The sequence below is a fragment of the Callorhinus ursinus genome, unplaced genomic scaffold (assembly GCF_003265705.2).
Source record: "Callorhinus ursinus isolate GAN/ISIS: 27379988/994484 unplaced genomic scaffold, GSC_fseal_2.0 scaffold20, whole genome shotgun sequence".
In the NCBI taxonomy this organism is placed as follows: Eukaryota; Metazoa; Chordata; class Mammalia; order Carnivora; family Otariidae; genus Callorhinus; species Callorhinus ursinus.
In genome coordinates this window covers 8,027,092-8,044,469 of record NW_027397082.1, presented here as the reverse complement: position 1 = coordinate 8,044,469, position 17,378 = coordinate 8,027,092, and positions in this window count along the sequence as shown.

The following is a 17,378-nucleotide window of genomic DNA, read 5'->3' as shown; positions in this document are numbered from 1 at the left end:
AATTGACATAGGTGGTATCCATCCTTTAGTAATCTTGTCAATTAGGTCAATCAGTTTTTTAATTTGAAATTTTTAACTCATTTTTGTTCAAAGGGATTTCTTTCTGTAGAGATGGACTGGGGCATGGCAACATTTCTGGAGGCTCTTTTGTACAGGTTAGTAGCTTAAGATAAATTGCAAAAGACAAGATTTAAGACATCAGTGAGAATTTTTCTAAAAATATTTTGTGGTCTTTCCTTCCACCATAGTTTTAAAGTTTGCCATCAATGTTCTCAAAGCCAGAATAATGTGCAAAGTGAATACCAAACACTGAAGCTCACTGAGGTTCAGTGGTAAGATTGGTCAAAACAGAAAGTCACTCTTAAACAGTTCTGAACCCTTAACTGAGGAGCCCAACTGGAACGAAAAGACATAGAACGATAGGTCAGTGCCTTGGAACCCATCCACCTTCTCTAGGGGTAGTGACAAGCTTTGCCAACTATCCAACTGTAAAGGAGATGAAAGAGTTTATGGACCAAAGCAAAATGAAGAATTTTCCAAATAATTTAGGCCAACTGAACACTCTTGCCTGAATTAATCAGTGAGCTGTAGCCAAAGTGTATCTGATGGCTTCCATTATCTGGACAGCTGCTTCATTCTTCCATTTTCTTGGAATACGTATGTTCTTTTGCATTCCAACTTTCCTTTAGTGCCTACATTCTTTATCCAGGTTGTTGTTCTCTGAGGTTTTGAGAGTAAAATGCTGGAATAAGTTCTGGAAACACATTTTTGGCTTGACAAGTCCAAAGCACTCATCCATTTAACAAATATTTATCCTTCAATTATTAGACATTGCTAGACATTGAAGATACAACAGTGACCAAAGGAGACCAGGTAGCTTATCTCGCAGTGTAAGTCTAGTAAGGGAAAGTGGTTCATAACCAGACAATATAATGTAACGTGAAGAGTGTTGTGGTTGAGGAAGATCAGGGCACTGTTGGAGAATCTTGGATGAGCCACTCAGACTTGGGCTAAGTAGTCAGGAAGTACATCACAGAGTTATCTAAGGTGAAAGATAAAGAGCATGAAGTAATGTGAAGAAGTTTGAGGGGCCCAGAAGAAGAGTCTGAGGGGTGCAGAAAATAGTATCATGTGGCCTGGCATGAGACAGTATCAGGGAACTGAAATATTCAGCATGGTCAAATGTTTGCATCAGCACCAGGTTGCCAAAGGACCTCAGTACTGCTGAGTGGCATGATGGTGAACGTGGCCACAATCTGCCTGCCCAGTTCCACCCCAGAGCCATGGTTAATTTCAGGTGGTAATCCTGATTGGTGCTCTTAGCAGTTGAGTCCGTGTGGCCAGAGAACGTGACCGTGGGGACATGCCAGCCGGCCAGCTGGTGTTCTGAATGGAGGTCAACCCATGACAAGTGTGTACCCTTCAAGGTTAAGCCGGACTCTGTAGCACCTTCGTTCTTCTCCTGACGCATTAAGATACAAAAGGAGGCTGAGGCCCAAAATCCAATGAAACTATGACTGTCATAAGAAAGGACTCTAAGAGTTTTGAACTTTAGAAATCCTTGTAAAAAAAACACAGGCTACTTACCAGAAGCACATATTCAGAATGGGAGCAACATATACAATGACCGCTGTGTAACATATAACCTCAAAATTCAGCGGCTTTAACCAGCAAACGGGATGACCTCACAGTTTCTGTGGATCCGGATTCTGAGTGCAGCTCAGCTAGGTGCCCTTGAATACTGATCTGCCATGAAGTTGGGAGCCAAGCTGTCAGCCAGGGCTATACCCTCCTCCGAAGGCCTGGCTGGGGAGGATCCACGTCTAAGCTCACTCCTGTGGACATGGACTATGTTCAATTTCTCATGGGCTGTTGGACTGAAGGTCTTGATTCCTTGCTGGCTGCAGAAGCCCCTCTCCGTTTTTTGCCATGCGGATCTTTCCACAGGACACTTTCCAACCTGGCAGCTGACTCCTGTCAGAGCTAGTGTGTGGAAGTAAGAGAGAGCATGCAAGAGTCTTTTTATAGTAGAACGTTGGAAGCAGCATCTCATTGTTCCTGTTATATCCTACTTGTTAGGGATAAGTCAGTAAGTCCAGTCCACACTCAAGGGACTGTCTCTGTGAGAAGAGGAATCATATTCACCCTGCAGAGTTTTTAAAGGATGAAATGATGTCATATCTGGAAAGTGCTGGACACATGTTAAACCACAGTACATGGTGTGCATTGAGTAGGGAAATATCTTTGTTTATCCTTAACGCATCCATGAGCTACCGTCACACGTCGTCTTCCAGGGAAACTCTCTGGATGAGCTAAATCTCAGGAGAACCTGATATAACTCTTGTCACACGACTCCTAGAAGGTAAGAACAGAGAGGACAGGAGGGAGCAACAGAGGAATGAGATGTGGTGCTAGTGGGCATCATCAGAGCACAGGACCCCTGTCTATCCTGTTTAGATGTTCTCTCAGGAATAAACTTTTGCAATTTTTTAAAAAGATTTATTTATTTTAAAGAGAGAGGGAGAGTGAGAGAGCGAGCAGGAGGGAGGGGCAGAGGGAGCTAGAGTGTCAAGCAGACTCTGCGATGAGCATGGAGCCCCACATGGGGCTCGATCTCGAGACCCTGAGACCATGACCTGAGCTGGAACCAAGAATCAGAGGCTCAACCAACTGAGCCACGCAGGCGCCCCAACTTTTGCGATTTTTATACTGCCTCAGAGCAAATGATAGAAACCGATATTTTTGAGCACTGAATTGGTGTTGGCAGGTCTAGTGTTGTCTTAAGCATTTCACATTTATTATTTAGTCCTTAAACAACCCTTTGCGGGAGGCACTAGTATCAGCCCCACAGGAAAGTTGAGGATGGAGGAACTTGCCAGACGCCTCTGATAACACACTCATGTGACCAGCCAGGTAGAGCCCACTCAACTGAAGAGCTTCAGAAGCTCCTCCTTTCAGACTGTGGTTCTTCCTGGTACCACTCTTGGCTCTCATGTAGAACCAAGAAAAAGAAATTCATTTCAGTCGGGGGAAGGCACTCAGGTGTTCCCACCTCCCTCATGCAATCATCCCCTTATGTCACCCTCAAAGTCACCCCCCGTATAAAGTCCCCCGGCAGAGCAGAAGCGGACCCCCTCCTCCCATCTCCACTGGAGTCCCATTTTTCTGCCCTGTTCCCCCTTGGGCCATGCTGAGGACTCCCATTCTCTTTCTTTGCCTGGACCCTACCCGACTGGTTCCCTGAGCCCCGGGATATACGCCCCCACCCCCACCCCACTTATATGGGAATCATAATCAGATAGTAATCTCCAGCTAAACGGGATGAGCCTGCTCAGAGGGCCTCACAATGATGCATGGCATCCCCTCATCTTTTAGAACCCAAAATTAATTATTTTTCACTTTTCAGGCCAAGAGAACTACATTTAAAAGTAAAACTTTTACTTTTAAATCAAATGTATTTAGAGCCTCATTACTCGTCTTTGCCCACTTGCCTTCACAGAACCTGCCTGATAACTGCCGCAACCAGAACTGTGGGCCAGAGCTGGGAGCAAGACGAGATTTTACAATTTGGAAAGAGTTCCAACATGTTTAGCAACCACTGACAGAGAACAACTGTTTCTACCCAGGACATTCGAATCTATGCCAGGGAAGCAGAATAGTGGAATCATGGAAATATGGAAGGGAACATGTGATAAAAACAAGGAGGACTGCAATTAACATCCAAATGAAGGTTGGAGGAAACCCACTGGAAATGTTGGCCTCTGGTAGATTTTAAGCTCAAGGATTAAAATCGCCAAGTGAGGAGGGCAATTTTGGATTTTCCAACAAGTACCTCTAGGGGCAATAATTTTCAGGGAAAGGTAGCTCATAACCCCGAACATAGTATTAACATAGCAGGCTGCTTGCCCAAACTTATTCTATTTTCATTTGCATTATTGGTTTGAAAACTCCCCTGGGTTCTTGATCCATATCATGTTGGCACATGTCCTCGTAGAAACTGAAATGCTGAGCCAGCATTTTACTCTGACTGTTTTACTTGACTTGGGAGAGGCCCAGGGAAACTTAGGTTGCTACAGGAAGAGTGATAAAACTCTCAGCCCTACTCCTGAACAAGATCATGTCACGAGGGAGATATTTAGAAGGCTGGATTCTTTTCAGATGAAATCCAAGAATGTCAGTGGTTGTGCAAAAGTCTCCGTGACATAGGCGTGTGTGTATATGTATGCATATATGTGTGTGTGTATATATGCACACATATACACACATATTTTTTTGCAAGAGAATCGCAGGGAGAGGTATGACCATACACAGATTTGGATCACGGCTGATGGGGTACCTCTAATAGGGATAGCCAGATCTACTGCCATGCTGTGTTTTCTGCCATGTTTACAACTGTGACTTATTTCTATCCTTGCCACCTGATGAATCAGGTGAGTGATTTGGCATGCCTCTCTTACAAAGGAGGAAACTGAGCGACTTGCTTTAAACCACAGAACTGGATGGTGGAAGGCAAGCTTAGGATTCTGCACTCTGTGACTTTTGCTTCTGTGTTCCATTCTACCTCCCTCTGACTCTGAATATCCTACACTAAGAAAGGAAAAACCATCTGTGTGATCTCTTAAGGAAAGATCTCCATCAGTATAAGTTGTTTGGGTCTATTGCCGACAGTGCGGCTGGAAACGTACAAGAAAAACCTCCCTCCCAGGCTCCACTCCAGCCCAGAAGGGGGCCTCGGAGCCTCCTGAGATGCAGCCTTCACGCCCTGCTTCACCATGAGACAGGGACAGGTAGTGGCCACTGGCCCCCTCAAGTCCTCTGGTCATACCTAACCTCTGGCTCATTCCCTACCGCAGGAAACATCAGGTTTCTGGTTGCCTACTGCATCTGGAGTTTCTTCTAGGGACTCACCCCCTTTCCCCATGTGCCATGATGTGAAATCTAGGCAAAGAGGAAAATCCAGGTGCCCACTTTCCATACAGAAGCTGAGGGCATGGGCTCCTCCAGGAAAAAAAGCACCTTTTTGTCTAAGCAGGGCCAGACAGGTGATCAGATTCACTCTCCTGGCACTTTGAATAGAGGTTTTCCCAGCATGTGCCACCTACTGTGTCTCCAGCTTCCTCCTTCCTTCTTCTTTGGCCTCTGGAGGTGGGAGATGGCCAGGGAAGCAGAGAGAACTTCCTGTTTCGCCATAGCTCCCAGGCTACTCAGAAGAAGAGCCAAGGTTGTGTTTCTTAAAGGCCTTCCCCCGCCCCCCAACCCCGGAGGCTGTCTGCCTGGCTTCATGGAAGAGGCAGGTGGTGTTAGAACTTGGAGGCTACGGAAGGCTTTCTGGTACGTTGGGATGGCCCGAACAAAGGTCTGGAGGTAGAAAACAATGAGTCTAGTTTGCAGTACAAGGTATGTATAGGACAGGGGTGGGAGACCAAGCTGATGCATCAGGTTGGCATCAGTCTTTGAAAGGTCCTGAATGGAAAGTTAAGAAGTTTAGAAAGCAGGAACGGAGGGAGTGAACACTTCCACAGTCAGCCTATCTGCACCCTGCTCCATTCCTTCCCCTTCCCGACAGCCTCCTGGCATGCTTTACTCTTTGGCTGAGCTATAAAAACCAGGTTAGAGTTCCATGGAAGAAGAGAATGGACTAGACCTTCCCATTTCCATGGTGGGAGACCAGGAAGAGCCTTGTAATTACTGCTGCATATGGTCACCCTGTGAGCTTTCTCTGTTAATACTCTTTTCTCTTCCCATCCCAGAAGCTGATGACCAAGTCCTGTAATTCTATCCTGCAAATAGCTCTCATAACAGTCACCTCTCCCTATCTAAACCCTGAGCTAGATCGGCCCTCATCATGTCCCCTGCACAGCGCACAAGGCATCTCATTGACCTTCTGGCCACAGTTGTACTATCCCTCCCTCGATATGCTCAAGATCCATTCACCACAGTGCACCCCAGGGATCTCTCTCGAGCTCAGTCCCATGACACATCACACATCCTTACTGCCTGAGCATCACCTCTGGATGGACCTCCTTTCATGGACTTGACAGGGAAAGCTTGTTGTGGTGTACTGACTTGGGATCCCCTCTGCCTCCACTGTCTCCTCAGGTCCGTCCTGCCACCTGGCTCCATTGCTTGGCCACCTCACACCACCATGATCTTACACCTGTTCTTCCCACCTGTGATGGCCCCGCTCCCACTTAGGTTCCATTGAAGAACTCTTGCTTATCTCTCCAGACTCTGCTTAATGTCATGGTGGCCACAATGCCTGACCTATAACAATTACCCACTGTGTATTGAAGGTGGGTCTCAGCAAAACCTTTCTGCCGTTCCCTTGGCCCCAGCTACTCCTTTCTTTGGACGCCCAGGGTTCTGTGAATGTATATAGCTCTACTGTAGCATTTCCTATCTTGGATTACAATCTCCAATACCCCCATTAAAGAGTAAGCTTCCTGAATCTATAGGTATAGTGTGTGTGTGTGTGTGTGTGTGTGTGCGTGTGTGTGTGTATGTGTGTGTGCACTTCCCCCTACCCTGCATCCATTCCTCTTTCATAAAAGCATTTTCTTCTAAGAATTCTCACTTCCTCTGCCACATTCTGTGCAGGCATTTTCTCTCACTGCCCAGTACAGCCAAGTGGAGGTTGCCTGACCTCAGTGTGGATAAACTGGGCCCTCCCCTCTGAATTTTGTCTGGATGGCAAGGAATCAATCCCCACATGGGATGATCCAGAGGCTCCTGCCACAGAGACCTTATGCCTGGATCTTGTCTGTCCCTGGCTGGATTCTGTCTTTCCTTTCCACTCCAACGACCTCAAATCTTTCCAGTAAGTTCATTCTTTTGTTGTTAAGTTCCTTGGTGTTAGTTTCTGTTGCTTGCCACCAAAATCACCCTTAACTGATGAAGGGAGAGGAGGAGAAAGCTAAGATATATTCTCCAAGATTCTGTATCTCTGTAGTTGCTGATGGCGCAAGGACAGGAAGGTCCTTTCTTGTACAAGAAATACAAATGCATTCAATGCAGCTCAAGGAAGTGGGGCAGGTAATTGAGAAAATACAGATGTCATGGGGATCTGTTAGATCTGAAGTGGGAAAGGAACCAAGGCAATTCCTGGAGCTAAGTGCTCTCATTCTCACTGCATCTGCTCTGTTCTATTGCAGATCACTCCCTCTCTCACTATCATAGCTTCGGCTTGCAGGAAGCTCATGCAGTGATGCTGTCTGCCCTGCATGAATGCCCTCAGCACTTAGCACTACTGGGCACAACAGCCCATGCTTTAACTGCCAGCACCTATGTCCCTTTGTTGCTTGGTAGACCAGAAGTTCTAGGAAGTCTACACCCCTGGAAGGAGTCCTCAACCAGTAACCAGCAGCTGGTTAAAACCCACAGCTCCCTCACCCCTTGGCCAAGATGGCTCCAAGGCACACATTGCTCCCTGGCTCTCTGCGTTCCAGGCAAGATGACATTGCACTTGCCCATTATGGAAATGTGCTTGACTGGCTCGGTCCCTTCCCTTCTCTTCTCTTTCCCGTTCCCTGACTGGTGTTTTTGAGGACCGCCTCCCAAATAAACTCAAGGGTATACTTTTGTGCGAATACCTTGAAACAGCCCATAATGGCCTTACCCCAGTGTTTCTCCATGACTCTGCCGCTTGAGGACCCACAGCTCACTGGCACCTTCACTCTGTCTCACTTTGTGCAAATCTCAAAGAGAGAGATTGCTATCATTTTCTGTGTGTGTGAGAGTTATTCATCTTTATAAATCAGGCTGTATTTAGAGGTGGCCAGTATGCCCGCCGATGGTCACACCTGTGAGCGAGGCTCCCTAATCCTGTCATCTCTAGCAGGAGGGGAGAGTCGTGAGTTTGGCTGCTCAGTCCACAGCTCACACTGTGCAGAATGCACCTTGAGTCCCATCTGGGGCCATTTGCCTTTCAGGTACCTATCGCCCAGGTGGCTGCATGGGAAAATCAACAGGAAAGGCTGTTTATTGGACATCAAATAATTATTTTCAAACAGTGCTTTGATAGGTTAAGTACAAAAGAATCAGAAACATATGGATTAAATTTCCATTGAAATACACACTTGGGTTTGAAAATAAACGGGGTATGTGCTTGGGAAGGGATTCCCCCCACTTTTTTTTTTTTTCTTGGCCAAGCTAGATTATTTGGAAAATAACTCAAATTTTTCACAACTCAGGCACAACTCCCTCCTACTCCCTCCGTCCCATTGCTTTAGCTTTTCCCCGCACACAGAGTTAATTAATCAAAGCAACATTTATCAGAGATGACAAGTCAGTCTGTGCACATGTCATATGGTGTTGGGGGGTGGGGTGGTAATCTGCAGGATAGATGCATTTCAGGGAGACTGGAGGCCGTCAGTGCTGTGATGACTCACACTCAGTGCACACACCCCATGTGTCAAGCACACTGTGCTAAGTGCTTAGTATGATCATTTACCCCCCAGGAGACCCCACCAAGTAGGTGCTGCCAACATTCCTCATTTACAGATTAGAAAGTGAGATTTAGGGTTAGCGGTATATTTCCCAGGTGTCAATAGCTAATAAGTGGCAGAGCCAACATCTGAACTCTCTCCTTCTGTCTTCAAACACCCCTGGGTTTATGATCCTGCCCTCTCTGTGGTTGGAGACTCATACAACTTTTGAATGAGATGAAGGTTCAAATACCAACCCTTCATTTTACAAAAGAGGAACCTGAGGCCCAGAGATCAAGATCAAGCTAGATTATTATGCTTGGGAGGGTGGTTTAGACAGAGAAGCTGTTAACCAGAAGCATCCATCTGGTGGCTTCTTTAAGTGTTAAATATTTGAAATATGCAAAGGAGAAAACCCTTGGTTATGGCTGTAACATCTAGCACTCAAGTTCCAGTCCTTTGCTCTTTGGATGGGAATAGTTTACATGAGTTACAGTCAGAAGGGTGAGATTTGTTTACCACCAGGCTTGTGATAATACGGGGAGTTCCCAGGTCTGGTCCTCTACCTAAGCCAAACAGAGAGCATTACATCAAGCGGTGATCTGAAGGCCAGTGGATGGCCCCACAAGCCCTGAAATATCTTTCTCAACCCCTGCCTTGCTGTCCAATATTTCCAACAATAGTCTGTCCTTTGTAGTACTGCAGTACAGTGTGGTTTCTCCAGGTCAGCCATGATCTAAAGAAAATGTGTTGCAAAGGAAGGAGAACAGTTTAGACTCTATAATTAGTGAATCAACTTAATGGGTTTACTAGCCCCAGAGGTCACAGTTCTGAAGGAAAAGGATGTGCTTTGTCCCTGTCCAGGAAGCCAGAAGGAGGAAACCATTCAGCTGACTGTTGTCCCCTGCTCAGACCCACAACCACACAGAGAAATTGTCATTGTCAAGGTTCTTCTGGCTGCAAGGAAGAGAAACCCACTCAAACCACCATAAGCCCATGGTCCCTGGGTAGTTCAGTTGGTTGAGCGTCCTACTTTGATTTTGGCTCAGGTCATGATCTCAGGGTCATGAGATTGAGCCCAGTGTCAGGCTCCATGCTAAGTGCAGAGTCTGCTTGAGATTCTCTCTCTCCTTCTCCCTCTGCCCCTCCCCTCGCTAGTGTGCACATATGCTCTCTTTCCCTCTCTCTAAATAAATAAATAAATTTTAAAAAACACACAAAAAACCAAAAAACTACCATAGGCCCCAGATGGAGGGCTTCAATAACAACATAAGTGTTTCTCATGCAACCCAAAAGAAGGAAATGCAGCTGAGCCCCAGAACCAGGAAAACATCAGATACCAGGACAGCTACCCTTTCAGACTTTCCCTGGTCCAGGCTCCCATGGTGTCTTGACCCTGTTTCTCTCTGAGGTTCTGCAGACCAAGTATCTGCTTCTGGACAAACTTGGCAGAGGATAACCACACCATGGTACCACAAGGAGTCCAGGTTGAAAGACTAATAACAATTGTTGCCTCCTAAGTCCCAATTCCTGAGAGAACATAATTTATCCAACTTGACTTTTATGTAAACTCTTGGTCCCATTCCCTGCAGCCTGGAAGCCAGTTGATGCTCACTATGACCACAGCTGCGTGGATCAGCTCCTGCAGATGGAAGGGAGTGGCGTGGCCTGGAAAGAAATCCCCAAAGCTGTGATACCTTGGAGAACGTGGGAAAGAATGCTGGGCGCCCCGGTCTTTCTGCTCCCTTTCTTCGACAACAATAGCACACTTTGATATTTCTCTGGGCATATGGCCTTCCAAAATAAAGACCCTATTTCCCAGCTTCCCTCGCAGTTAGGTAAGCCAATGTGACTTATCTCCGGCCAATGGGAAATAAACAGGAATGGTGCGTGCAAGTTCCAGGAATGGATTTTTCTCGGGAGGAGTCATGCTATCTCCCTCCCTTCTATGGCATGTGGACATGATGTTTAGAGATGAAACAAACATCCTGAACCAGTGCAAGCCACAGGTGAGGGATGGGAGAGCGAAGGTTACAATGGAGTCTGAGACTCCGCTGGTTGTAGGCAGCTGTTCCAACTGGGACTGCTCAGGGACTTCCTTGAGGCAGAGAGATAGGTGTCTGTCTTGTTGAGGCTTTCTATCATTCTCAGCTAACCCTCGTCCTTTACACTAGAGGGCATTGAAGGAAGCAAACCTGGGAACGTGCTGCCTTTTCTTATTTTATAGTTACGGTGCACATGCACACTCACGTAGGCACACGCATACACACCTGTACACACATACAGTCACCATAGAACAAGGGTAGAAAGGTTTCTTTGGCTTGCATCATCCCTAAACTAATCTTCTTTCTTATGTCTGCCTAAGACTTCTGTATCTTCCTCCTTGGGGGCATTTGAAGTCCATTGAGGGATTATCTGGGGAGATATTCAAGACTTCTGGGAGGATTTTCTGCTAATGGGCAGATTCTGTCTCTTCCTAATGATGGGCGAGCTTCTGGAGAGCACCGAGGCCCTTTGTTCTCTGTTCTCAAGGAGACAAACTGTTATCTTTTTCCTCTGAAGAAGCTTCTTATCCGATGGGTGCAATATCATGAATAATTATGCCAAATAGCAATGCAAGTCCCACTAGAAATAATGCATCCATTATTTCATTTTATCCTCATCGTTAGAGCTTCTGCTTAATTTAAGTTGGTATAAAGATAGTTGTGGGTATTCCCTGCCAGAGAACTCTAATCATGCTCTTTATTGAATATTTACCATTTCTTATTTGAATCTTCCTCTCTTGATTCATTGTTTCCCAATTAAGAAGTTCTGCTGTGATTTTGATCTCATATAAACCCTCTGTAGTTCCACAGATGCCTTGTTCCTGGGCTTCCCTTGTGTCTTGGGGAGGCATCTGAGAATAGGGTCAAAAGGCTAATGTGTTCTGGTAACTTGGGGATTTTAGTCATGTTGATGAAGGAAGGGCTTCCTAGAGAGTCACCTGATGGTCTGAGGAAGGTAAGGAAGTCACTCAGATACCCAAGACAGAGGGCTGGCACGAGGATCATCTGGACCTGCATCTCTTTCCACAGCCAACAAGGTGGGGTTGGTTGAAGGAGGTGGTGAGGATCTGGCCAGCAATTGACCCCCAATAAATATTTGCTAATGGGTTGACATGCATGTGATTTTAAAATAAATATTATCCGTTAGAGACAACATGTTGATTAAATTCTGGAGAAGGCAATAACATCAAAGGTATAGAATATCTAGCCCAGGTTTATGTTCCATTTCTGTGTTGTTGCTTCTAAGGAGAGCCTCGTGATGCCATCAGACATTAAAGGAGTAATAAGTGAGACCCCTTGTAGGTCCAGCATTTGCCAGATGTCATGAGTCATATAGAAAGAAAAGATGCATTTTCTGCCCCCTGGGGAGACCTCCTAATCCAGTCTGGATAAGGAAGTAACTTAACAAGGATATATTAATATATTTATAAATAGTAAAAATGACTCCACCAGTCAGGACATCAATTCATCAATTACCAAATGGTGGATACCAGCTAAAAGTAATTTCTGGGGGCCGAAATGAAAGGCATGGCCGAGAGCTCCTCAGAGGTAGTAGATCTCTCACTAGATCATATGGGAAGACTCCAAATGAGTGTCTTAGATGAGATTGTAACATGATATGATATATAACATAACATAATACAGTACAGTACAATATAATACAATAGTGGTAGCACTCTGCATTCAGACAGACCAAGGATCAAATCCCACTTGTACACGGTAACTGTGCCTGCAACCTTGACCTAATTACAAACTTCTCTTCAGAGCCCCAGACTCCTCAGATGGAAAATAGAACAGATAATAACAACAGAACATACATTATAGGATTTTGTGAGGATCGAATGAGATAATACACATAAAGTGGTTGACTTGTAGTAATGCCAATGATCTCAGCTATTATATATGGATAGCAATGATAAGCCTAAAGCTAAAGGCTGTAGTAGATACACATTTAATTGATCATTGATTCATTCATCAACTGTTTACTGAGTATCTACATTGGACCAGGCCCTGGGGATGCAGCAATGAGTAGAAAAGAATGAAGGTTCTGCTCTCTCTGGGCTTATAGCATAAAAGGAGAGACATATGTCAATCAACAGTGACACTATAGATCTATGAACATAAATGGAGAGACACACTTTAAAAGGAAGGATCACAGTTCGGTGAGAGCAAAGCAAAGAAACCTGACTGAAACTGGGGGTCTGGGAAGACTTCCCAGGGGATGTGAGGATCGAGCTGAAGACTGAGGAATGGGAGGGAGTTTGGGAGGAAAGGGGAGAGGAGAGAATATATTGCAAAGATGGAGAGAAGGGCAGGAGTGAAGGCAAGGCACAGTCCCAGGAAGGGGTGGGTAGCAGCAGGAGGACAGCTAAAGCTGAGATGGGGGTGAGGGGTCCAAGGGATGGTCAGGTTAGAGGTCAGCAGCAGAAAGGTTGAAGCTGGAGTTGGAAGTGGCAGGAGGGAGATGGCCAGACCATGGTGGCCCCAGACTCCACGTTAGGGATGTTGGTCTTTTCTCTTCCAGTAGGGAGGGATACATCTGATTTGAGTTTCAAGAAGGTCATCTGGAGGCATCCTTCAAGGGTTGTCCTGCCTCCTCCTCTCAGTACATCCTCTGAACCACTTACTTGGAGCCAAATTGCACTGATTTATGTGGAAGCTGCTTCTCTTCCTTCTGTCTGATCTTCCCACAGAGATCATAAGCCCTCCGAGGGCCAAGGACATGTGCTCCATGCACTACCCACAGTGACTCACCATCTTGAAAACAGTAGCTGAGCATATGCCTGAGGATAAGGCAAAGCCAAATGGAAGGCAACACCTCACTTTCCACAGAGAAAACCTACTTGAATATAGACCCAGTTATAAAATAGTACAGTGTTTACTTCCATACTTAATGGATCAATTTATTTGCATATATTGCATATGATGTAAAATAGTAATATTTATATTTAAAAATATCATTTTCCCCAATCCTTATTTTTTAAAGTTCACATCATAAAATAATTGTATTCAGACTCTTCCCGTGGACCTTTATCATTTGCCTTTCTCATCGCTCAGGCCATTTGTGAATGATCTAACACAGTTATTCACTGCATATCACCTTCACTTCTAAATTGTTCGAGACACAGCACATTGAATCCTGGTAAGATGCTGTAACTGAAAATTTTATTCTAAGCCTCAAGAGGTTTTTACACTTGTCCTATGGGTGGATATTTATGATCTCCACAAGGTCACCATTTATAATATGCTTTTTTTTTAAAGTGAATTTTAAAAGACTTGCTTAAAATACCTTCAATATTTTTAATGGTGAAGTCATATCTTCAGAAATAACAACCAAATCTGTGTTAAATATTTTTGTCTCTCTTTTTCCCTGATGTTATCAGGTGACATCTACAGGACTCCAGTCTTCTCTCCCCCACCAACTGTCATCAGTAAGGGCACTTCAAGCTAATGTCCTCCCCAAACACTTCCTTGATGTTCAAAATGAAATAATTAAGAAAGTGTCAAGAATGAAGAAACTTTTTAAGAACTTATATTCTATGGAACATTTGTCAAGGGAACACTTTGCCTTGTAATCAGACTTGCATGGTACTTGCTTGTCAAATGAATATACTTGCTTAGCTCATCTTGTGATCATGGCTCAAGGGACACGGGATAATGTGGAAACTTTTCCTGGGAAAAGTATTGCATAACTTTCAAGAATACATTTCATTTATCTTAAACCATAGTTCTCAAATAGGAGTGATTTTGCCCCCCAGGAGACATTTGGCAGTGCTTAGAGACATTTCTGGTTGTCACATCTAGGGGAAGGGTGCCACCGGCATCTGGTGGGTAGAAGCCAGGGGTGTTGCAAAACATCCTACATTACATAGGAAACCCCCACAACAAAGAGTTATCAGTCCCAAAATGTCAATAGTGCCAAGATGGAGCACCCTAGCTTAAACTGAATCAAGGACAATTGGCTTAAACAGAATCCAGGATAATGATTGGCACAATAGGGAGTATCTACCTTCTAAGCATCCTCCGTCCTACCCCTTCTCAGATGAGAAGATAGTCTTCAAATTCTGTGTGTTTTCTCTTTTGCTTGAGGCTGGGTTGTGAAGATCAACTCTTCTGTTCTGCCATCCTTTTTTCTTCCCTCTATCATTCCCCCACCCCCAATCTCTCTGTAAATGAATGAATGAGGGAATCCAGATGTTTGTTTACTCAGAGAGGGCTGGTTCTCAAAGGGTAAGAGTGGCTCTTTGTCCTTCCTACCTTCCTCTTCCAAGTCTGAGCCCTAACATTCAGATGGTTTTAGAAATGGACCAAGTGTCAAAACAAAGCATGTTGAATTAAAGTAGCATCTGCAAAAACATGCGCCCTGAGGCCAGGAGGTAAATCAACTCTCTGTCACTAACTAGCTGAGTGTCTCAGTCAGCTCAGGCTGCTATAACAAAATACCATAGACTGGGTGGCTTAAACAACAAACATACTTTTCACAGTTTTGGAGGCTGAGAGTTTAAGATCAAGGTGAAAGCAGATTCAGGTTCTGGTGAGAGCTCTCTTCCTGGCTTGCAGATGGCTGCCATTTTGCTGTGTTCTCACATAATCTTTCCTCTGTGGGGTGTGTGTGTGTGTGTGTGTGGAGAGAGAGAGAGAGAGAGAGAGAGAGAATGAGAATCTGTCTGCTTCTTTTTATGAAGGCATGAACCCTGTCATGAGCACCTCCCTCAAGACCTCATCTAAACCTAATTACCTCCCAAAGATTCCACCTCCAAATTGGGGCTAGGGTTTCAAAATATGAACTTTGGGGAGTGGGAGACACAAACATTCATTCTAAAACACTGGATAACCAGGGGCAAGGGGTTTAATGTCTCCAGACCCCTGTTTCCTCCTCCATCTATAAAATGAAGATAATACCTCAAGGGGGCTGTGAGGATTACATAAGATAATATAAGTAAAGTGTTTGGGACAGTCCTGGCGTCTGGTAAATATTCAATAGCGTCAATCATTAGAATCACGGTATCAAACTTTGGAAGGTCGTGGACCACTTTCTAAAGGTAATCATAACTAAATCTCCTCCACCAAAGATAGACATGCACATGCATGCAAAATTTTACAATTTTTGTGTAACTCAACTGCCGTAGAACTCACACTATCCTTGGGCCTTTCTGGTGTACTCCCATTAATGGGATTCTCCTTTCTCTGAAGACTTTTAGAGCATGCTGACAATCCCACACAAGTTACTCCTCAGTTCTACTGTCTTGTATTGTTCACAAAGAGATTATGCTGATAGTTTTTGTGTATTGGCCTTCCCAAATAGACCGTAAACTCCTTGGAGATGGGGCTGCATTTAATGCTTCATCATCTGTGGTAAGTGATGGGACAGAGGGTTGGTCCGTGGTCGTAGGTCAGGTGGGCTGCATTAGACCCACCTAGGGAAGATTTCTGAGGCTCACCCGGAAAGTACCTGGGAATATGTGTCTCCCCAGTTTATGTTGCTGCTCAGCCAGTTTGGTGAACCTTTTTTGTTACAGCAAGTAATCACAAAACACTCCTTGGTTGTGATTAAGAGAAGGCATTAGCACAATCTGAGGGCCTTCTAGATACCAGGCACTGTGTCGGGTGCTTTCTGTGCATGGATTCCTTAAAGCCTAACAATCTGTTAAAGTGAATATTATCACCCTACTTTTTGTGCATGAGGATACAGAGGTGCAGAGAGGTTGAGGTCTGGAAGTCACAGAACCCAGAGCCCAAGCCCTCAAAGCCACCTCACGCTGCCTACATGTGGGGGGATTACTGGGTCATCCCATTGCTTCTTGGTGGGGCCACTGCATCGTGCTGTTCATCCTGTCACTCAAAACCCCTCACAAATTTTTGGTCATTAGACTTTTGAATTTCTCTGATCAGAGTTTTGCCTGACTGCAGGATTAAGGTATGATGTGGGGGACAAAAAAAAAAAAAAAGTAAGGGCATTTGGGAAAGAAGGCTCACGATCCCACAGTCAGCCTCCTCTGAACGGGGAGCCAAGGAGACCACCCTACAAATCCCTCTGCAGGGATCATTTCACTGTTTGCTATTTTGGTTGCTCTTAACTGACAATCAACAAGCATGGGCTGTCGGGCCAATGCTTCCAGTTGGCTGGGGAAATAGTCAAAGAGTCATTTTAAGCACTTCATTCTCGACTTCCCAGAGTCCTGAGAAACATATCCTTATGCCATTAAAAAATATGTAGTGCTGAACCCCTAGTCCCTGCCTGCCCTCTTTGTCATGGATAAACGCACACAACCTACAGCCACGAAGGATGGAATGCTTCCCTCCCCATGGAGCCACTTCCAAGCAGGCTTGTGTTAGCTTCCGGCCGGTGTGTCCTTGACGTGGAACAGTAGGGAAGCGGGAAGGTCAATCAATCATCAGTCACAAGTTAACCCCCTTTTTATTTGAACACCGGACTCAGACAATTTGAACATGCTTTTAGGAAAAATTGTTCTCCCTTTCCAAAGTGATCTTGATGGAGACTGATGTTTTTATGATTATTAATAAAATCTCAGAGACAGAATTTTATGGGCACGCAGAGACTCTAAAAAGTCATTCTTTGCCTTGGAAAAGTGTGTATGTTGAGGGTGATGGAGGAAATTTTTAATAAGAATGTTCAAGTCGAAAATCGGGGCCCAAAAGACAGCATTTTTAGAATCTGCTGAGGCTCCTTTGGATTGAACTTGCTTCTTGCAAAGGCCTCCTGGGATGTGTTTCCTGAAGACAGTCCACCCCCAGGAAGCGGTTTCAGGTGAGGTGGGCAGACAGAGACATCTCTTTGGGAAAACGTGTCGTTAACTATTCACTGGGTTATTCTTTATCAGTCTGCCTTGACTTCTCCCCTCTTCTTCTTCCCTTCCCTCCCCAGGTCCGTTCTGTCAACATTCTCTTC